We start from the raw sequence: 24,680 nt of genomic DNA on the forward strand, positions 1-24,680 counted from the left end.
TTTAAGGTTATGATAAACATCTGGAGAAAAACACACAGCCAACCATTAGAATGTTCTGAGATATATGGCTTTGCATAATATTAATGCTTTTGAGCAATTGTTTTTGCAAGATTACTGTAAGTTAGCATGTATGATTATTACAATAAAAATGTCATGTATCCTTTTGCTAAGAAGATGCTGCAGACAAGAATCAAGATGAATTAGGAGCTTCAGCACTCTCTCCAATTCACAACACCAGAGCTCTGCAGTAGCTTTACTAATAAGTCCAGTCCCCATAAGTTTGTTATACACGGTCACATTTGCAGATGCCATCAAGAATGTGGAAGACAGTGTCAAAGGCAGCTCTTAATTATTCTTTAAATTACTGATATTCTCATATCTAGTTAGAGCCAAATCACCATCCAAACAGCCTCATCCTAACTCCACAATACCACGTTGATCACGGTTCCCTGCAGCTTGGCAAGTGAGTGGTGCTCTTCTGATAGGAAGAGCTAATCCATGCTATCATCTTCAGAGAAAAATAAAATAGGATGCAATGATATGGCCAATTTCTCTACAGGAAATCCCACATGGCCAAGTATTTTTTTTTCCACAGTAAAAAACTAGAATTTAAATTAGAATTTTTACATAAGCATCACAATGACCAAAGACTGCTGACTAAGATGAAAACAGAAAAACACGAGTCAAGGAAAACACTATGATATCCAGAAGCCTAGAAGAAATATGACACCAGTGTGGCATCAAAGTCCAGATCACAATAAGTGCATTGGTGGCGAGTATCCATAACTTCCTAAATGGAAGTGAGAGCTAAAGTGTTCAAAAACACCAGAGCCGGCATCTTCATTTATCTTCAGAGTTCTCCCCCGCCATATCATACTGAAGATAAAATGCAATGAGATCATAACCCTTCAAAAGCGTAGCTTATTGTGCAATATTTTTCTCCAGTAGTTAATGGTGATTCTCGCAGATTGGAACAGAAAAGGTTACAGCAAGGGGCAGGTCTGGAAGCACATTGAGAAAACAATTTCCTAATAGACAAGAGCCTCAGTGGAGTAGAAAAGACTCACGTGGCTGAGGATACTGAAAAATTGCGATTCAGGTAGATCAGGTACCAAGCCCTCTGCCCTTCAGATGAAGAGTCTCCTCTATTTACCAAATTTACCAACAAAAATATTCCCATTTTCTATGTGCACTGTCATGAAAAGCTTTTGAAAAAACTATGAGAGTTTGAAAACCACAGGCCAAAGTTTAATCCAGAAAAGAAACTATGATTTGGTGAAGAGAACCTTCTAGTGCCAGGTTATCAGCAATCTAGAAAGTGGCCGTGCCAGGACTTGAACTCACATGTGTCTGAATAAAAACCACTGTGCAATCCCGTAATATCAATGGTATAAAGACCGACTGTTTTGAGTAACCTGATAATTTGCAAAACTATTGTACAATCATCACCAAAGAAGAAACCACATTTTTTAACTTAGAAAAATGTGGGCTGCATTTCAAGATAGTGCTAAGATATTCACCTCTCTGTAAAAAATGAATTCAGTAACCCAGCAATCCCACTCCTATATATATATCTAAGAGAAATAAAACATCTGTCCACATAAAAACTTCTACATAAATATTCATAGCAGCACTATTCATAATAGTCTAAAAAGTAGAAATGATCTGAATGTCCATCAACTAACAAATGGAGAACAGATGAAGAAAATGTGGTATATCCTACAACGCAGTGTTACTCAGCCAGTAAAAAGAATGAAGTGCTGACACGTGCTATCGTGTGGATGCTATAATATGCTATAAGCCTTGAAAGCATGCTAAGTGAAAGAAACCGGGCACAAAAGGCTACACATTTTATGATTCTATTTCTACGAAATACCTAAAATAGGCAAACCCATAGAGACAGAATATAGATTAGTGATTGCCAGGGGTTGCTAGGAGGAAGAATGGAGAGTTTCTGTTAATGGACACAGGTGTTCTTTTTGGGATCATCAGAATATTCTAAAATTAGTTAACAGTAGTGGTTACATAGCTCTGTGAATATATAAACAATTATGAAAAATCTCAAAAGGGTAAATTTTATGATATGTGATTTATATCTACAGTAAAACTGTTATTAGAAAATAATTTCCAAATACCAACTCAGGCTACCACGTTCTTGTGATGATGGTTCCAACAGGAGCTGGTGATAGAGAAAGAAGATTAAGGTATGGCTGATGACCAGGAGGGACCCTGAGGGGAACCTCTTAGTTTGGGAGAAGAGGGGCTTCTACAGTGCTGTTTGGTGGTAGCAGTGACTATGGGAGTCACAAAAGGAAAGGAGAGAGCTCTTTATATATGAAGCTTTCTATAGTCCAGGTTCCCATTTGCTTGACATAGATAATGAAGGGGGATAAGTTACTGGTATACATACAAAGTAAAAGAGCCATATACACCACGGAATACTCTGAAGCCACAAAAAAGAATGAGTCCATGTCCTTTGCAGAAACATGAATGAATCTGGAAACCATTATTCTCAGCAAACTACCACAGAAACAGAAAACCAAACACCGCATCTTCTCACTCATAAGTGAAAGTTGAACAATGAGAACACATGGACACAGAGAGGGGGACATCACATACCAGGGCCTGTCGGGGGGTGGGAGGCAAGGGGAGGGAGAGCATTAAGACAAATACCTAACGCACGTGGGGCTTAAAACCTAGATGATGAGTTGATGGGTGCAGCAAACCACCATGGCATATGTATACCTACGTAACAAACATGCGTGTTCAGCACATGTATCCCGGAACTTAAAGTAAAATTAAAAAAAAAAGAATTAAACTCAAGCAACTTTAAAAAACATTTTTTAAATTGTACTTTAAGCTCTGGCGTACATGTGCACATCCCACAGTGTTGTTGCATAGGTACACATACGCCATGGTAAAACAATAAATAAATATTAAACAAAAATAAAATCTTTTGATCATTTTATCATATCATTACCATTTATCAGAATAATTTGATCAATTTAGATGAATTAAACAATCTGAAGATCTTAAAAAAATTTTTTAATTGACAGTCTTCTTCAATAGTTTGAACGCAATGCACATTTTTACTGAAATGAACCAGTTTTCCAGATAGCTTGTTGCCGAATTAATATTCATGAAGAAATCAGCTCTTCAATTACTTTAAATACTTTACATTTTATATAATTATAATTTATTATAACTTACATTACCTAGAACTGTAAATTACTTCATGCTTTAGATTACTTATTTCCATGATTTATTTAATACTTGTGTTGGTAAAGACCTGTCCCTGAGCTCAGAAACTCACTCGGATCCCCGAAATGCATGCTTTTGTGTACCCTTAGACAATCCTGACTGTCTAGGTACACATTTCTTCATCCAAACTTATTTAATAGAAGTTTCCATTCTTTCCCCAGAATTTCTTTTCCACTGCTCAAGCAAAGAAGGCAAATAGCTAAAGAAAACGTTTTCAGTACCAGTTATTCCCAAAGAAAGGAGCAAGCCGGAAGACACAGTGAGCATGAAGGTGGATGAGCAGTATCCACGAAAGTCGTGCCCCACTATGTATGAATCTCAAGTGCTCGCATATTTTACTGCACAGTGTATTAAGTTTCAGCAAAGACAAGGGTCTAGTGCCATATGTCAGCCAAACACAATGTTTCCCACCGTGTCCGTCCTTAATTATTAAACATTTTCTTCTAGAATCTCAGAACTATCCCACAGGCCATATGTTCCACCTCCTAATGTGAGGCCTCAGTCACATGACATCTCTGCAATTACAAGGACTCAGCATCCCCTTGTGGTCCTCTTCTCAGCTCCTAACAGGATGACCCTCATTCCACTGTTCCCACAGCATGGGGCTTTAATGTGGGATGTGCTGTCAAAACAGTATTCAGATCACAAAATAGTTATGTTCCCCAAAATCACAGTTCCATAAATCTTTAGCAAGCATCTTTTTATAAATTAATTCCTTGACCGCTAGACAAGACTCTCATCCCATGGGATTTTCTGGGCAACATTTTTGTCCTATAGGAGTTTTCCTTAAAAAAATAAAGATAAGAATCAGCCTAGGGTTGCTAGCTAAGCACACCACAGTCATCATAAGCAGCGGCTTCTTCTCCAAACTGTCACCATTCCCTCTAAACCAATGCCTCTGAGAAGGTGAGCACGCTGTCTTCCATATGCTCCAATAAATCAAATGCAAGTTTGTCCCAGTCAAATAAGGCCCAAATATGAATTGCTACACACTTGTTTCCACTGGTCTATAACATAGAAAATTATGTCCTTATTTGCTGTAACCACATGCTCACAACAATTAACTCTATACACATACACACTCAAATGCTGGACTCTGACGTCCCGACTGTACTTCTTTGGCCTGCTCGTCTCACTTAATGTCAATCCATAAAGGAGGATCCACAAAACGTTCATGTAATTCCTACAACTAACAAGGAGATGTAGGTCATGGCCAGGATCTAAAAAGTTCTGCCATAAACCTATAATCACCGAGCAAAAAAGGATTTTAACAGCTTATCTCCTCTTTCATCACCTCTCTGGATTTTGTAAAATTGGAGTGTCTCATTCTCACCTCCAATTTCACAAGAGATGCTTTGATTTTACCTATGAGTCCTCCATGCAAATGGGACTATTCTATAGGCCTTTTGAGCTCTTTGTGGAATCACACAGATTGAGTTTGAAATATGTCCCACTTTCCAGCCTTGTGGCTTTAAAAGAGTTACTACTCTTTGGTAACTCTCTTTCTTCTAAGAAGAAGAAGTACCATCTACCTGTCAAGTTTTTGAGGACCCAATAAGCTCTAGTACCATCTCCCTGTCAAGGTTTTGAGGTTTTGAATGTTAATGAGGTGAAACAGTCTACTAGTACAATCTACCTGTCAAGGTTTTGAGGACCCAATAATCTCATCAGGCTTTCAAGCTTCCCAATACACCACCAGAACTGTATTAAGAGGCCACAAGATGTTATCTGTTGAATGTCCTTCTCACCCTGCCCCAGCAGTATCCTGGTTGAATCATCCCCTGTTCTATTCTCCTTTTCCTCCCATGTATCCTCAACATGGCTTAAGCCCCTCCATCAGGACCTTCTAGACTTGGTCTTATGACAGTCCCTGAACATGGCCCGCAAGATGCAACACAAACTCACTCCAAATTCCCCTTCGTGCCTCATGGTCCACCATGCGCCCACAATTCAGCACCCTTGACACCAGCATTTTTATGCCTACATGCCCCTTGTTCTTTATCCTCCAAATGCCATCTCCAAACTACAATTTTCTATCTTCTCCTCTTTTATGAAGGTCCACCACAAATGCATCCACAAAAGCCATTTTAATTACCCTCTATCATCACTCAGGAGAATGAATTATTCCTTTCACTTTGCATTGAAACTCATTGTATATACCCCTTATTATGTCCACTTACAGAGTGATATAATTGTTTATAAACCTAATTCCCCAATACAAACAAGCCCATGGACAAAGACACTCTTTTAGTACAGTACACATTTTTATGACAATCGAGCTTAGGTCTGAAACATTGCAGAGACACAGGCAATGTTTGTAAGACAGATGAGGAAGTACACGAGATTAGGAAGCCCAGCTCCTCCATCAGGCACCTGAGTTTAAGTCTCTGCACTGCCCCTTGCTGGCTGGGTGGCCTTGGGCGAGTTATTTCACCTCACTAACATTCAGCTGCCTCGTTACAACACTACAATATTAATTGTACTTCCCTGTGGGTTGCTATGAGGATTGTAATATTGAACTCCCTCCATGCATCATCTCACACTGACTAGCATGCAATGATTAACACATACCTGCTGTCACAGTATAATGAAAACTGGAACCCCTAATTTTAAGCCATCTCATACTCTGCTGAAAAATGAGCCAATCCTCTTTGCTGAATACTCCTTGACAGTGCACAGAGGCTTAAACCTTAGAAACAAAGAACTTATTAAAATAGAAGGAGAGAATGAGAGAAAAGGGAAACAGCAACTGTTCACACACAGCTCTCCTCTTCTGCCACCACAGCCGGTCAGAAACATGGCAAAGGTCTGGGTATAAAACTACAGAGTGTTTACATCCAAGTTCTAAGCTCACCTAACCTCCTACTGTGAATCAGTTTTGTTTGTTTGCTTGTTTGTTTGTTTTTTGAGACACAGTCTCACTCTGTCACCCAGGCTGGAGGGCAGTGGCACTATCTTGGCTCACTGCACACTCTGCCTCCCGAGTCCAAGCGATTCTCCTGTCTCAGTCTCTCGAGTAGCTGAGATTACAGGTGCATGCCACCACACCGGGCTAATTTTGTATTTTTAGTAGAGATGGGGTTTCACCATGTTGGCCAGGCTGGTCTTGAACTCCTCACCTCAGGTGATCCACCCGCCTTAGCCTCCCAAACTACTGGTATTACAGGCGTGAGCCACTGTGTCAGGCCTATGAACCAGTTTTAAAAGTGTACCTATGATCCCTCTGTTCATTTTCTATCTATGAAATCTACAGCTGTCATATTTCCCAGAACCTAATGAAATGGTGATACACGTTTTCATTAGCTGCCTGCCATGAAGTTAAATTAAGAAGACATCAATGATTTTTTCTAATCATACTCATAAAGTCAAGTGGTTTCAAATAACAATCTCCAGTATGTATACGTTAACGAGAAAAACAGCACCCATACTGCAGCCTGGGTGCCCATAATCTTCTAATACCAGCAATACATCTTTCTGCGAAGGCTAAATCTTTTGTAGACTTGTTAACACAGCTCCAGTCTCTAATGCTGTATCACTAGATTTCTTATTTAATCAAATTATTTTAAAATATATATTTGCAACACTGAGTGATTAGGAGGTTTATCTTATGAAAGACCGTTCTAGAGTCCCACTGCACAGAAATAATTTGAAGGTAATTTCCTTTTGTTCAGGGTAAAAACTCTGATTAGACTAGCCTCTGATAGCTAGTTATTGAGATCACAGAAAGAATGCAGCCACTAGTGAATAAACAAACACTAAGACCTTCCAGGTGGACTGTCTCAGGTGACCTCCAAAGGTTAATTCATGTAAAAAGGATACTGGCATTACAACCAGAAACCACAAGTTATGCCCTCCTTTTGAAAAGTATTAGATTCCAGGATGGATTATCCCACCAACCAAAGAAAGGGCGAATGTAAGGTAACAAGCTCTCCAGAGCACGTTCCCTAACCCAGTTTAATGTGAAACTGCGTGGTTTGGAAACAGCTTCTAGAGTTACAGAGTGTTAAGCAAGATGCTCATTATTTTACCCCACCATGAAACAAGCCCAAACAGCCAACTCCCCAGGAATGGTTTCTGAGACTGTGCGCACATCAAGAAACAAAATAGGGTGTTGAAAACACCCATGTGTTACAGCATTTCTGTCCTTCCTGAGGATGGGAATAACATTAGAAATAACTTCACAGAAAAACAGACTCCCCAGACATTCAAAATTCCCCAGGAATTTCACCATTTGACTGACGTACATACTCTGGAAAAATTGTTCCCGTCACCCAGTAGCCATGAATTCTAACTTAGGGCTTTCTAATCTTTCCATTCAAAAGGCAGCACGTTTCTTAATTTTAAGCAACGTTTAAAGTCCAAAGCCCCAGGACAGCATTTCTTCTGAGCCTGTGTCATCTTCATTCGGCCTCATTGAACTGAATGATGTCTAATCAAAGCCAATGGGATCCTGGGGGAGAGAGAAAGCGAGCATACTAGACTCACACCTGAACAGGGCTGAGTCAATTACAGGAAAGTCTTGGCAAAGTGACTTCAGCCCCATGAGGTGATGTTTCCCTGTGGGTAAATAAGGATGCTCATACCCCACAGTCTCTCCAGGCATTTGCAAGGAGTGAATGTGCTAATATGTACAAAGGGTGGCCAGAATGCTGGGTGCACAGCTAATGGTCAATAATCATGAGGTAATCTCCAAGCCCTTTTAAAAGAAGGAACTTCAAACATGCTGGATTATCTTCTGTATCACTTAATACTCCTTGTCATTGAATTGGCCATATGGAAGGCATATGTGGGTAAACGATATCTATAAGAGAGGTCACCAACTCATCCATGGTAAGCAGGTTCAGACAGGTGCATCGTACAAGCTCAAGAGTGACCAGCAGAGAATAGGACTCACAGGCCAGCAAAAATGACAAGATGATGAATATCTGGGACCCTTCTTTACCCATCAGGAATAAAAGAAACTTGAGTTTCCAATTTGCCATGAATAATGATGGTACTACAGCTCTTCTGCCTTATGTAGTCAGAGAAATAGACATGGAGGAAAGAATTAGTTAGAAACAAAAGTGAACATGGTTAAAATGACAACAAATTAGCTCTGTCTCAGAGGACTCCACATGCATAAGAGCAGTATTTGTCCAAATACAAACATTTTCCCAGTGGCAATGAGTGACTTACTGCTAAGTTCAGCAAAGGCAGTGATACTAATTTATAATGTGTGAAATAAAGAAAACATAACACAGGCTTTTAAAAGGCTGGCCAGTGGGAATAGTCACATAAAGATCCCAGCTGAGATTTATTTTAAAAATTGTAATAATTAGGCCTAGAAAAGTAGAAAACTAGAATTATTTGCTTAAACATAAAACAAACTGCCCTCATGTCAGTACTCAAATCCAGTGAGTATTGAATCTATTTCTGCTTTGGGGAAAAAAAAAACACTGATTTTTATCTTTAATAAAAGGAATTATAAATATCAACAAAATATTTTGATTTGTATAAATGCATCAAATATAAAATTTAAGCCTTAAATATTTATCGGATATGTAGAGTATGGATAGCACTGGACATTTTAAAAATTATTCAAAGAAATTTTAACAGGTATTAAGGAACTCAAAACCAAATTAGAAAAGAAGAAATAGATATAGGTTAATGTATAAGAACTGATAAAATATCAGGTTTAAAATCATAAAACATCTGTCATTTTAACACAAATTTGAAATGTTTATGTGAAGTGAACGTATGGAAATAACATTTTAAAAAATTAGTCAATGCAAGTAGGTTTAATGTAGTAGATGGATTTCAAACAAGTCTTTCAGTGAAAGTTAGACAGTTATTATCATGGAATCTGGAGAATGAAAAATTATGAGATTCTAGAATGAGAAATGTATTCTATGAGATTTCTCAGAGAATATACACTCTATTCCAGAGTTCCTTAGCTTCGGCGCGACTGTCATCTTGGACAGGATACATGTTTATTGTGGCTCTGTCCTGCGCATTGAAGGATGCTTAGCAGCATTGCCTGCCACCTTTCATGAGACGTTTGTAGCTCAAGAAACAGTCTTGACAATCAAAGTGATGTTTCTGAGTGTTGACAAATGTCCCCTTCCAGAGGAGGAGCGGACAGAATTGTTCTCTCTTCCATTGAGGACCACTGCTATATACAAAGATACAATCTAAAAAAAGGGTACGTAACAAGTAGACTAAACATAAAAAGATAATATTGCGATCTGATTTTCCGTATTTTGCTTTTCTTCTCTACCTACTATGCTAATATGATCTTACAGAAAGTGCTACACATGGTAATCAAAACTGTACCCTGAATGGCAATGACATAATTTCAACACAATGAAACATGGATTTTAAAAATCAGTTATATAATGGGTACAAGATAAATATGCTTCTGTTACCACAGTAATAAGGACAGCACAGTTTGGCAAATGAAGTTAACACTGACATTTAGCCCTCATCACACATTTCCAAAACTTAGACAGGAACCACGAACCTCCCAGGGAAGCATATTTTGGTCCCATAAGCTACCTGGCTGCATTCGCTTTGCTTTGCTTGTGACAACAGAATTACCAGGCAAGTGTGCACCTGTGGAAGAGGGGACAGGGGTCAGCAATAAAGAATAGAGGGAAAAAAACGTCCTCAGTTCCCAGTCATATTTTCCCCATTTCTTACCCTCTTGCTGCTAGGTCAACTAAGCTATTCCTTATCAATTGATGCACTAGCCTGCCAGACGCCTTTAAGCTCTAGATGGTGAGTACGTAGCACAAGTCAATTAAGGAAAAAGAAGAGTCTGCAGTCCTGCCTCACCATCATCCTCATCGCCATCACCACCATCTCTACCACCATCACCACCAATACCACTAGCACGACCACCATCCTCATCACGAACACCACCCCTGTGACTTTAACCACCATTCCCACCACCATCACTACCACCACCATCACCACCACTACCATCACTATCACTACCAACACCACAACTACCACCATCATTACCAATACCACCACTATGACCATCACCACTACCACCACACCACACCACAGTCACTACCACCGTCATCACCACCACCATCACATTCACCACTATCAACATCATCCACCACCATTTTCACCACCATCTTCAACATCATCACCACCACTACCACAATCCCCAACACCACTGTTATCACCACCACCACCACCACCGCCATCACAGCTGGCTAGAAGTCTCACTCTCCACGGCATGGAATCCTATAACCCTGCATTGGGCTCCAGCACAATCAAACTTCTCCTTGAACATAATCCGCTAAAGCACTCCAGCTCACACATCTTAACTCCACTAGACTTTTCTACTTCTGGTACATTTACAATTCCAAAACTAGCTGAAGTCATTATCTTGATCTGGGATGCCCTCTCCACACAAATTCTTAGGTTACCAACTTATTAAGTGAAAGTTGAAACACACTGGATGTGCAGTAAATGCTGAATTGCTCACAAATTACAAAATTCCCTCCATGCTATGAAGCAAGCTTTCCGATGGATGGGCATCTATTGATCTAACCCCTACGTCGTGCTTAGTAGGTACAGGCATGATATTAAGTATTTTATATTATCGATTGATTTATCCTCATAACAGCACAACATGAGGGTTACTATTATTATCCACATTTTTCATATGAAGAAACTGAGGCAAAGGGACATTAAGAAAGGTGCCCCAGTTCACAGAACTGAAATTGGAATCCGGGCAGCCGTCTCGCCACGCTCTCTCAACCACTGCAATGTGTAGCCACTCCACACCAAAAACAGTTCCAAAACAAATTTTAAATTATATTTTTAAAATAAATGTCATAGAGTCCAAGAGATAGCCAGTGATTTTTCCAACAACAGAATCCTATTTTTAAGAGTCTCAAGCCCAGCGTCCCCTTCCTCTGAGAGCATTTTGAAGAAAATCTGGGGCCACTTTAAACACAGTTTAAAAATCACTGATTTTACCACAAATATTTTTTTTCACAGGCATGGAAACTAAGACCTGAAGAAGGGTAGTTGTTTATCCAAGTAACACTGAATTAGTTGGCAGCAGAGTTGAAACAAAAACCCTCGAATCCTAATGCCAACTGGATACTTTTCAATCATCCCCTGGCACCCTGGCTAATCATCAAATAGGTTTTTAACAGAAAGGTGCAGTTTCACATCTACGGGGTAAGAAACATGATTGACGACACATGAAAATATTCACTAGAATAGTCAAAAGATAATCATTCACCCAAACACACCTCTCACTAAACCTTCAAAGTCTAATATCACACAGTGCAATTAAAGATTTAGGCTATACCTCTCATCTAAGGAATCCAAATCCCTTCTTAGGCTACGCTGGGCCACTAAGTTACTGGCCAGTTAGCAATGGAGAATCCATGTGACAAAAACTGTACTCACCTGATAGGCTGAGTTCATGGTCAAGCAAGAACTAGAACTCCACATCCCTCTGCACATGCACCTGTGGTCCGGTGCACGCCCCCAGCCCCATGCCCCCCTCCCCACCCACACCTGTGACGTGATCTTTACCTGCATGTGCCCGAGGTTCCTCAGCTGTGACTCCCTCTCTGTAACTGATTTACTGGCTGACCTTCAGACCATCTTAAACCTTTCCATGACTACGTTTCTCCCCGTGCAAAAGTACACTTCTCGCTCTGAGGAGGTGTCGAGAATGATTAAATGCACCTGGCCACAGAGCGAGACGCTCCTCAGACACTCAGACATGCGGTATTAAATCGGGGTCTGTGTTGTCCGCAGGATGCTTTCTGGAGATCACTCATGCAGGTACCCAATCAAAGCCTCCAGGTATAGAAAACATCTTTGGAAAACTCTGTGGTTTTAACAAACACGTAACATCCCTCCTGTTCTCTGGTTTCATATTAAGTAAATCTTTCACTGAGGGTTTTTTTTTTCTATATCCAGGCACAATGCAATCCTAATTACAAAATTTTATATCTCTTCTATGAAAATACCTATAAAAATAATTTGATGGGAAAAAAGTCTCTTTTAGCTTTTGTTTTACCATGAGAATTTCTTTTTTAGAGACTGTTAATTAAAAGTTCACACAAAAGTTTTATTTCTCAGTTCCTTTAATTTGTTTTTATTAAATAAAAGAAAGAGTATAAATAACAGCTAAGCATGCACATATACCTATAATAACTGGGAAAAAATCATATGATCATGTGAGTCTATTAAGAAAGTTAAAAATTAAATATAACAATGCACTCCAGAAGGATACTGAGATCTTTTCTTTTTTTCCTTTTTTTCTTTTCTTTTTTTTGAGATGGAGTTTCACTCTTATTGCTCAGGCTGGAGTGCAATGGCGAGATCTTGGCTCACCGCCACCTCCACCTCCAGGGTTCAAGAGATTCTCCTGCCTCAGTCCCCTTAGTAGCTAGGATTACAGGCTTTTGTCACCACACACAGCTAATTTTGTAATTTTTTAGTAGAAATGAGGTTTCTCCATGTTGGTGAGGCAGGTCTTGAACTCCCAACCTCAGTGATCTGACCGCCTAAGCCTCCCAAAGTGATGGGATTACAGGCGTGAGCCACTGCACCTGGCTGGATACTGAGATCTTATTAAAAATGGAGTATGTATAACTAATACATTTTCTTTCACATTACACATGCTCCAAACAGTGATTTCCTTTCTTGATTCACCTTTTGAAAGCATTTTGTTCCATTTTCCTGGGGCTGTTTTACTGTGTGATTTCTCTGGGCATTCAACAGTCAATCTCCACAGGATTGGGATTTTCATTTTATTTGTCTTTAATCTTGCAAAACATTCAGGCTACTCTTTTCACAGACATAAGTGAGTAAATAAAACAATCTGCAGGTAAAGAAAAAAGACATTCCTCAGGGACAAGGTTAAAGCTGGAAGCCATCATCCTCAGCAAACTAGCATAGGAACAGAAAACCAAACACCACATGTTCTCAGTCATAAGTGGCAGTTGAACAATGAGAACATGTGGACACAGAGAGAGGAACATCACACACTGGGGCCTGTTAGGAGGTGGGGGTGAGGCGAGAAACTTAGAGGACAGGTCAAGAGGAGCAGCAAACCACCATGGCACACGTGTACCTATGTAACAAATCTGCACTTTTTGCATATGTACTCCATCTTTTAGAAGAAATGAAGAAAAATAAAAATGTTTTAAAGAATAAATAAAAGCAGAAAAAAGACATTCAAGCTGCCTACATTTCCACAACAGAGCGTTCTCTATCGACTCACTATATTTATTCTTGAGTCAGAGCAAATGAGTTTCTACCTGCACTTCTTTTTTAATAAAGGTACTTCTCATTTCATCCTGTGATAATTTGAAAAACTATGTATACAGTGTAACCTAAATAAAATAGATTATAGCACCACCCCAAAAACTACAGTCAACTTCCATGCATCCCAAGTTAGTAGATCTACCCCACACAAAAGAAACAGGGCCAGACGCTGCCTAATGGAAGGGTAGAAATCAGATGCCATGTCTTTAGCATGTTCTTTGCTGTGCCACTAGTTATCTGTAGAGGCTCCAGAGTTTGATGAGTTTTCTTCACTGGACACCATTTAGCTCAGCCAGTGGGCTCCAGTAGACAAATAGGAAGCGAGTTTTCCATGTGCACTCTGTTCCTTATCTGCACAGTGGATGACCTCTGAACTCAGCCTCATCAGAGGCTATGTGTCTTCACCCCACATGCAAGTGACGTGCATGCTGCCTGAAGTGGAAGCAAAAGTGTGTTGCTAGTTGCCCACCCCTAGAGGCACACCTGAGCCTCCCTATACAATGCCCGACTAGAATAGGCTGAGCTCTTCCCTCCTGTCACTTGTACCGACAGTCCAGTCCCATCGTTTCCAGGTATCATTCACTGCCAGAAGGGTTACTCATCTCCAGTCCCATGAACACAGCTGTGCTCATGAGTTACAAATGAGAAATGGATGAAAGGAGAAAATCAGAATAATCTCGTATCCACAAAACATAAAACTCACATTAAGTATGCCATCAAGATTATAAAATATCACCTATAGGACGGTAAACTAAGGCTAAGGCAAATAATATTGTGACTGTCAGTACTAGAGCATTTGTTTAGAATGCGACAGAGGGTCTTCGCTAAATCCATGCAAAGTGTTCCCTGAAAAGAACATTCAGTCTCCTCCAGGAAGGTGATGTCCTGTCTTGGTAAAATTATGGGTAGAAAAATCAGTCTTACCGTGGGTTATAGAATCCCCTTTCCCTTCTCTCTCCCCTTTCGGCTTGTTCTAATTAAGCCCTCATAAATTAATTGCATAAAAATTAATTGTACAAAAACAACATGTAGTCTACCATTTATTAAATTATCCTATACCTAAAAGACTATGCATGAAGATCTTTGGAATGACTTCTTTGATTGACTTATAATATTATTCAAACTCTCAGATCAGGACTCCATATAAAAATAAATTATAAACTGTTTTTATTGTTATTCCTCTACTACTTCATTATTCTTTTTACCATGGAACAGTCTCACTTGTTATTACAGATTGAGTATCTCTTATCTGAAATGCTTGGGGCAGGAACCAATTGAGATTTTGCATTTTTTTGGATTTTCGGATATTGGCATATACATAATTGGTATATACATAATAAGCTATCATGGGGATAGAACCCAAGTCTAACCTTGACATTTCTTTATGTTTAAATACACCTTATACACATTGCCTGAACGTGATTTATACAATATGTTTAATAATTTTATGCATGAAACAAAGTTTTGACTGCATTTTGACTACAATCCATCAGATGAGGTCAGGTGTGGAATTTTCCACCTGTGGTATCATGTTGGTGCTCAAGAGTTTTTAGATTTTGGATCACTTTAGACTTTAGCTTTTTAGAGTAAAGATGCTCAACCTGCATTTTCTTGTATAAAGAGACTTCATTACCATAGCAAAGCATTCCTGAACCATCCATTAACAATCTCCAGTGTTTCATCCATAATGTCTACCATTCCATATTTCCCATCCAATGAAATGTAGGCATAACAAGTATTGGCAGGAGATAAACAAAATGCTCACTCCCAGCTATGGGTACAAAGTCTGGTGGCCAGCCACTGGGCTCCTAGCAGTCAAAAGTGAAGGAGATATTGGGGATAGTGGGCAGGTCCTCAGGAAAACAGGAAATGAAACTATCCAGTGACAGTATAGTGGACAAAAACATTTCTCAAATTGTCATGGGAATGGTTTGCAGAAGGAGAATGGGCATTACCTAAGCACAGGCCACTTACGACATCAAACGTAACCATCTACACTAGATATATACGGCATTACCCAGAAATAAAGACGTTAGGAGGTGAAGAATCAGAAAGAACGTAACTGGATTCTGAGCCTTTGGAAAGATTTTAAAAATTTAGGCAAAGAGTGTCAAAGACTTCAATGGCACCTACAAAGTATTGAGCAAGATGGAGCTAGGAGTCACATAAATGGGCTGTCATACACTGATATATTGGGCAAAGCCTTCTGGTATGTTCCAGCAAGACTTCATAATGAAAGAAACTTAAGCCTTAAAACAGTATAAATTGAAAAGAATGATGAGGCCTGCTGGGAGCTGAAAGGGGGTAGAAGAAGACAGGTATAGAAGAGAGGGTAAGAATGAATGCGTGAAATCACTGCATGAATTAATAAGTTTCTATATATGTTTACCTTGTTGAGTATACATAGTTACAGGATAGGGAAAGCAAGTGATAGCCGATATTATGTGACAATGTTTTTGTTATACATACACAACAAAAGTTCCATATGCTCAACAAAAGTCAGATTACAGAGCCATAATAATGTACGTTTCTGAAACATTCCTGTATTCTGAATCTCCCACAAAGTCTAGCATTTATGAAGTTTATCATTGGTCCTTTCAATAAATTTCACTGAACACAAGCCAAATGTTTATCAAAATAGGTATATAAAATCTCTATAAAGTAAATAAAACTCATCAAAGAAGTTGGAACAGATCATTTCCTAACTTTTTTTTCAATCTGAGCAGATCTGATTCATAATTATCATCTACTGTTTTTCTTGCCTAATGGGTGAGAGCTAACAGGATATCCAACCCTTTTGTCATGGTGAAATGAAAATCTATTATGTAATTATTTTAGAAAAACACATATTATGTGTATAAACAGATGTTATTATAATCATCGTATTTCATTTTAATAATATTTGAGGCTTTAAAGGATACCACTGAACAACATTAATTTCATTTACAATAATGAAGCATAAGATATGGAAAACTTCTTGGCTGCATTCAAGATCTAGTGATTCAACTATAAGGAAAAATTACTTTCTTCGAAGATGACAGTTTTTCTCTAGCTCTTCCTACTGATGCCTATGCAATAGAATCTCTCTGAGCATAAAATAAAAAGATGTCCATTTAATCGTTGGACAAAGATCAGATCTGATGATGAACCACATCCAGTGGTCTGATTATGGATCCTGCATAAATAGATGGAAATAGGTTCATTTTCAAACGTTTAGGCAACGCTGGCAGAATTGATGCTTCTGCTTTCTGCCAATCATAATATGAAAACATTGGCGATGACCTTTCCTAGAAATCTTCATGCAAATGCAACAAAAAATTCACCCAAAACATTAACAGAAGCCTCCAGATCTATTCATTAGAAGAAAATATCAACCATAGGTATCATCCACAACTAAGAGAAGAAAAGCATTAGTCATTTTTCCCAGTATCACAGCATGGGGTTTTGAGTTGGCAAAAATGGGAATGAATCCCAGCTTCATGCCTCTACCCTGGGAAAGTGACATCCTTCTGTGTCTCAGCTTTATCTGTTAAATAAGACCAAAAGCGCCTTGCCTTGTAGGGTTCCCAAGATGACTGGTTGAAATAACATATGTAAAATACCTAAGACGGTGCCTGCTTATAGCAAGTCTACTATAAATATCACTCCTTTCCGTAGATGACTTCTCTAAAAATATTATGCCATTTCATAGATGGGTCCCAATTTTTTCGTGATTCATTGCCTCCCAAAGATCAGTCTACTTGACACAAAGGAGTGATCCAGTCACCATGAGACAGAATGGCTATCAAAGCACACAGACATTTCACTCAAAGTAATCAAAAAGTTGCGTTTTTCAGTAAGTCAACTATTACCAAGTAATTCTTATGAATGGTTATTTTAAGATGCAGCTTTCCAGAAATACTGCTTTTTTTTTTTTTTTGACAGAGTCTTGCTCTTATCATCCAGACTGGAGTGTAATGGCATGATCTCGGCTCCCTGCAACCTCTGTCTCCTAGGTTCAAGTGATTCTCCTGCCTCAGCTTCCCAAATAGCTGGGATTACAGGCGCCCACCATCACGCCCGGCTCATTTTTGTATTTTTAGTAGAGATGGGGTTTTGCCATATCTGCCAGTCTGGTCTTGAACTCCTGACCTCATGATCTGCCCACCTTGGCCTCCCAAAGTACTGGGATTACAGGCGTGAGCCACCACACGTAGCTAAATAATGCTTTCTTAAACAAAGTTTCATTCCAGAAAGGAAAAAGACCTTGGCCAATTTAGAAGAAGCTTTGTACCATTCCTAGGAACTGCTCAGCATCTGGGGTTGCTGGATTTTAAGATGGAGTGGAGTTCTTCTATCTAATAAAGCTGCTATGATCATTGAACACAGACACGTGTAAGACGTGTGGGCCTTGGAGATGTGAAATGATAGCACGAGGAGGGACAGGAATGTAAATGCTTTATCGCACACACCAGAGGACAAATAATTATCAAAGAATGCTTAGGGGAATTTAATTTAACTCTGCATGTAATGAAAGACAAAAAATTATCTTTTTCATTACCATTAATTGCATTAAAATCAGTATTTTTATAATTTTCTCAACCTCTGTATTTTTTTTCTTTCAACTGGCAAAGTGTCAAAAGGCAATAAAGAGAAAAAAAGTACTTCCAGATGGTTGGTCTAAGCAAATTGCATGGAATTTTCCTTTAAATAAAATGGAAAATATATGTAATAGAAGCTCTGCTGAACACCTATCAAATCCAAATGACTACTGTCTGCATCGTTGTAATTCACTTACTGGTTTATGGCCTCACTCTATTTCAAAGAGTTTCCCCAGTTCCTATAATGTTCTGCAGTGCTAGAGCTGGCATCAGATCTCTGATGTAGCTGAAAGATGCAGACTGTGAAATCTTCCATTGTTGGACAACTTTCTTATTTGGGATATAGTTGAGAAAGCTGAGCAGCCAAAAAATAAAATAAAGTGTCCTTTCAAAGCCAGCTTTAAAGCCGCATTCACTCAGCTCAATAAACTCTGGGTTTCAGGGATAACCTCAAAAAGAAAAGACTTTCAACTTGTTGTTCCAAGTATACATTTTACACTAAACCTTGTGTTATTTGGAGAGATACTGGTAAAAATTATGGCAGTGGGTCATCAGATCAGAAATTCTCTCTCAAAAATCCTTCTAGATAAATTCCCAATTTACCCAACCTTTACTCCAGAGATTGGGCTTTATTTATTTCATCCTTTCACTCTAAAACCTATTAGTACATAAATGAGAAGAAAAAGTGTTGAGAACTGGAGAGGTGGGAGGTCAGGGAAGACAGAGGGTCACTTGGACAGTGGACTGTCCACTCTAACCCATTTCTGATCACTGGTAACCACAGAATGAACCCCAAAGTTTCAAAAGGCAGGTCCCACTCTTCCCAGCAATTATATCCAGGTGAAGGTGAGCCTCTCTGGGAAAACAAGGGCAGAGCCTCTCATGCCAGGGCCTGCCTATCTCACCTCCACCCGAGAGCCTCTCACCCACATAGTGGGTACAAGCCATTGGTGTAAGGTCAGGAATGTTGTCAAAGGCAACATGAAAATTGCCTCTGTGCATCAAGTTCAAGACGTGGACTTCACAGATTTATGGCTACATAAATATGCACAATGTCTTTATGAATCTGCCCTTGCTTTTAATTTAGTGAGATACTTTCAAACCAGGAGTTCAAAATCAGGGGAGATTTTACTCCCTCTCCTCAGGAACATTTGGCAATACCTGGAAACAATTTTGGTCACCACAACAAGGGGACACTACTGGCATCCAGGGGTAGAGGCCAGTGATGCTGATAAATTTCTATAACGTGCTACCGCTACTGACAGGAAGGGATTATCCAATGCAAAGCATCAATAGTGCCAAGGTTGAAAAACTCTACTTTACACTGAAAAAAAAAAAAAGGTGCAATTTACATAGCGTGTTCTGTAAGTAGAAAAGAAATTGGTCAGACCAGAATCTCTTACCACTGAAATGTTTCTCAGCTACTAAAATAGGGAGCCTGGTACAGTCATTGGGCAGCTTTCTAATTTTCTTTTATATCCTATACAGATTTTCTCTTTATTCTACCATGCAAAAAAATAAGAGAGGCTTTTTACAGCAAGCATTGAATTCTCTGCTGTATTATTTTAAGATGCTGCTGCTTTTACATTTTGCCCATAAGAAGTTTTACTAGAATAAATAAAACCAGTTGGACACAATTCACAGACAATTGTTTTACCAAAGAGTATTTTTTAACATTATAAGCTGTAACTTCTAATTAAATATGTGATCCCACTGGATTTTATATGTAGAATATATTTACTATATCTACGTGTGCACATTATCTGCTTTACTAACTTTTTAAACATTCTCATATAAATCTGAATTTTTAAGCCTTAAATAGGATCCCAATTTGTACATTTTTCTTCTCAACTCTCCATATCTTCTGATAGTGAATAGACCAGTCCTCAGTCATTCCTTGGCACCTCCCGTATTTGCAATGCAGGAACCGATGATTACTTCTGTTACTTCTGGTAGTTTTCAAAGTTACAAGAAACAAGAATGATAATGGAGGCTCAATTCACCTGATTCTATAATCACCTTCTTTGCTCGTGAGTCATTCTCCCCCTCACTTCTCTGCCTTGTCTTTATCACCACACATCCTCAGATCGGCACATCCCTTGCCTATCAGTCTCTCTGCTTCACAACTCATTTTTACATTTATTAAACCTTTCCTGCCAGAGTCAGTTGGGACTATTAGTCAAATACCATACACCAAGTGCCTTAAACACGAGAAATGTGTTTCTCACTGCTTCTAAGGCTGGAAAGTCCAAAATCAAAGTGCCAGCAGATGCATGTCTGAGGGGGTGCCTTTCCTGGTTTGGAGGCAGCCGTCACCCTCTTGTATCCTCACATGGCAGAAAGCAGAGTGCAGAAGCAAGCTCTCCAGTGTATCTTCTTATAAAGGCACTGATCCCATCATGAGTGCTCCACTCTTACAACCTAATCACCTCTCAAAGGTCCACCTTATAATACTATTAAACTGGGTGTTAGGATTTCAACATATGCATTTTGAGGGCACAGGAACATTCAGTCCAAAACACTTCCTATATGCAAAGTGGAGCAAAATAAGGGCAAACACTACATTTTCAAAGTGATCTGCCTCAGCAGCAGCAGCATTTGGTTCCGGCTATAATCCTCTGCCCCCTTCCCCTGATGGTAATCAAAGCCTTGCCATTTGCAGGAAATTCCTGCCCTGTAATAGGAGTGTTCTTCATCCTCTACATCTAACAACTGCCCCACACAGTTCACAAATACTAAAGGCACACTAAAGCATAAGCTCTCTAGGAACAGGAACTCTGACATATATGTATTTGTAATCAAATTGTACTAACCTGTGCTCCTGATGCTGATGAGGAGCAATAATGAAATAGAATGTATCCAGAGACATCTGCTGGTGCTAAGAAGGGCTCAGGCAGGTAATAGGCATCCTAACAATTTAGGAAAAAGTAAAGGACAAATAGATCATCTCTAATTTTAGTCATTTATTTTCTTCTGCTAGCTTTCAAGTTGATGTGTTCTTATTTCTTTTTTTTCTAATTATGTTGGGTACAAAGTTAGATTGTTAGTTTAAGACCTTTCTAACTTCTTGATGAAGACGTCTTGGGGCTATATGCTTTCCTCTTAACACTGCTTTGGCTGCATCCCAGAGATTTTGATAAGATGTGTCCTCATTTTCATTAATTTCAAAGATTTCTTTTTATTACTGCCTCAATTTCTATGTTCACCAAGGAGTTATTCAGGAGTAAGTTGTTCAATTTCCATGTACTTGTATAGTTTTGAGAGATCTTGGTATTGATTTCTATTTTTATAGAACTGTGGTCTGAGAGTGTGATTTCCCTGTTTCTGAATTTACTGAGGCTTGCTTTGTGACCAAGCACGTGGTCGATCTTAGAAGACAGTCTGTGTACAGATGAGAGAAATGTATATTCTGTGGTTGTTGGGTGGAGTGTTCTGTAGATGTCTACAGAAAATGTTTTGGCCAGACTGTTGCCTCACTTAGAAAGGAAGGGGAAAGACAGAGGAAAGGCAGTGCAAACTCATGTTCAATGGTCATGGTCAGTGAGGCAAAACCGTACATCTGAGCTCAGGATCAAAGAGCATGAGGCAATGATGGTCTAGGATGCTGACTGACCTGTTGTTGCATCTTCTAAGAACACGTTTTAAACATGCACACATCTGGTCAACCTCTTTTGATGGTGTGCAAACCTAAAAAGTCACAGATGGGCCCTGATAAGATCCTGAGATAAAATAGGGGGCTTTGTCTGTTTCCTAGAGCCTGCAAGAACACACAAGTACATGGCAGACTTAGCATTTTATAAATGACATCCAAATGACTTCTGTTTATCATCCAGGAGCATTTCATTATTTTTCTCAAGAATCATTGTATGATAAGATATGGCAAAGCTCAAATTAAATCAACACAACAAATAACCAACAAAAACAAGTCAGATTTCAGAGGGGCAAATTAAGAACAACTTTTGTCTGCCTGTGGTGTCACACAGAGAAAAGTTATGTCTAGAGTAGATGCTCTTTGATGTACATCCCAAAAGCTCTATTAGCACATCTGCAGCCAAACCACTGCTTTCAGGATGTTGTTGGGCCCCTCGGTGGCCACATTGGTTCCAGATGGAGTTCAAATAATGTAAGGGCCTTTGTTCCAGGGCTGAACTGTTTCATTTCTCCACTGGTAACATGCACACATAGTGCTCCGTCATAAGCCATGTGCAATACACAGGGGTGCTTCAAAAACTGTACCAGAGAGACTGGTAAAACTCATGGAAGCCCCTGCTCTTAAGGACAGCAGCAGCATTTGCCAACAGAATGGTGCTGGTGGGCTGTATTACATTCCATCTTTCTTTATGCAACACCCTTGGAATAAAAAGTTATGCATTTACCATTATAATTTACCTTAATTATAGTATTTGTCACTACCTGTAATGCACAAAAGAATTATGGTAGTTATACTCACAGAAGAGGAAAATGAGACACAGGGAGCCTTTTTGACTTGCACAGGGTTACTCGTGTGCTGGAGAGAAGGGGAAATATTAAATATCTTACATCAAATACCTAAGGGCAGACTTAAGGATGTCTAATTCATTGCTCCTGACTGCTGGTATTTTAAGAAGGGAACTTTCAAAGAAGAATGAATTGTCAGAAACATGATTCCTGACACAAGGAAGCAATGACTGGGGGCTGGATGATGGCCTATAGCCCTTGTAAGACTATTTCAAGCCCTTTAGAAAATAGAAACGCTCTCTGACAATCTTACTTGTAACCAGGCCTCTGCTATGTCCAGAACAACAGTGTTAGAATTCGTGGCCCCATTTCCCAAATCTTCATACTTTTGCAAGCTTACTGCCTATTTCAGGGCCATTTCTTTTGAACTTATTTCTTCTCCTACCCACATAATCAGTGCTAACACTCTAGTGGATTGCCTTCTATATCTTCCTCCATGTTTCTGCAATAACATACAAACACAGGTATTCAGACACAGGGGATGGAGGTCATTTTACTTTATGAGATTTTTCTCCTAATATCATAAAATCTCTCCAAGGTAACCAGATGTAATTTAAATTAATCTTTAATCACATCTGAGATATTCTTATAACCTAACTGACATATAATCTATACTTTATTGATACACATTCAATTCAATATGTGAGATTGATTTTGGGGAGAGAGGAAAGGAAGCACTAAGAAAGCTTCTATAAAACGTTCACTATACATGCCCTTACAGATGCATGCTGCTATTTTTATTTTTACACTATATATGCCCTCATATATTATATACTGGTGTTTTTCTTTGTATAGTACCTATTCCCAGGGGTTGTAATACTGGGTGAAAGAGTTTGTATATTTTTAATTAGGATTATCAAACTGCTTTCCCCAAAAATGTGAGTAATTCATGTTTCCATCTGTCATGGGTGAGAGTCCCCTTCAATCAGCATCCTTACCTGCCATGGTGTTATCTTTATTCTCTCTCTCTTTTTGGCCAGTCAGAAGAATAATATCTTATTTGAATTATCCTAACAGGAATGGACAGAACATCTTTCATCTACTTACTGGATATGAGGATTTTGCTCTTACGTGAATTACCTATTCATATATTTTTCCATTTTCTTATGGGCTGCTTGAATTTTTCCCATCAATTTATAAGAGCTCTTTATATATTAGAAATATTAACTTTATTCCTATTACAGGGATTGCAAATACTATTTCTATCTGATGCTAGACTTTTTAGATGGTTTATGTCATCTTTTAGCACAGTTTTTTAATGATAACCAAATTGCAGTCTATCCCTTAGGTTGCCAAAAAGAGAGAAGGAATCAGCAGAAAATTCTCGTTCTGCAACTATTAAGATAAAACATTCAGTGAAATACAAACTTGGAAAGAATCCAGTATAAATAAAACTACATGTTTAAGAATGCTTTCTTAACCTTTGGCACAGATGCCACCTTGCCCCTTCCTTGGCTTATTAGAATGCCATCATACACCAAGTCATTAACACAGCTGGTCTCATCCTCCAAAACAGATGTTACTAGGGTGTTGCTCTCTGGATAATTCTTCAACCTGGGCAAAGCAACTGACTTGGAATTTTCAGTTAAAATTATTACTGTATGCTGTACATAGCATGGAGTCTTTTACCCAAACATAAACACAGACCAGAATTCTGAGCCCCAAAACTGTCTCCAGCATCAGGAGAAGAAGGCATCATGAAAGGGGAGAAGTGTAGCTGTTTACATATAAAATAAGGTGAATTTTAAGGGAAGAACTGACTCTCTGTTTCTTTAAAAATGGTATGTAGTATCAAAGTTTTCCCCTATTTAGACATAAAAACAAGAAGGCCAACAGAATGCAGTCAACCAGAGAACTGGTTTCTTACATTTCCATGGAGGGTTTCTTTCTCGAGATCTGTCATTTTTCAGAATTTTCCAAGTAATAAAGTCATATGCTTTTTTGTTAGGTGACTGGAAAGAGAAACAGATTTATCATTCTGTCTGATCTTCCGAAGCATTTTTCAGTGTTGTTTATGTTGCTGCTATCTTGCTGAATTTTTATCAGACT

At 39.0% G+C, this 24,680-nt stretch overlaps 1 protein-coding gene across 6 annotated transcripts in view; it reads right to left on the reverse strand.

Moving 5' to 3' along the window:
* The window catches only part of SEMA5A (semaphorin 5A), a 493,544-nt gene that overhangs the window by 347,634 nt on the left and 121,230 nt on the right, over window positions 1–24,680 (reverse strand). The window contains exon 1 of one of the 6 annotated variants that reach the window (XM_064375859.1): window positions 11,809–11,835. The exons of 4 other annotated variants lie outside the window; for them this stretch is intronic. The gene's annotated coding sequence lies outside the window, so the exon portion shown is untranslated. Of the gene's footprint in view, window positions 1–11,679; window positions 11,770–11,808; window positions 11,836–24,680 lie in introns of those variants that run through there. One more of the 6 variants, XM_064375858.1, reaches the window with a different exon arrangement.

This window comes from Aotus nancymaae, unplaced genomic scaffold (genome assembly GCF_030222135.1).
Source record: "Aotus nancymaae isolate 86718 unplaced genomic scaffold, 86718_ANA_hifiasm-v0.15.2.pri h1tg000014l, whole genome shotgun sequence".
Lineage (NCBI taxonomy): Eukaryota > Metazoa > Chordata > Mammalia > Primates > Aotidae > Aotus > Aotus nancymaae.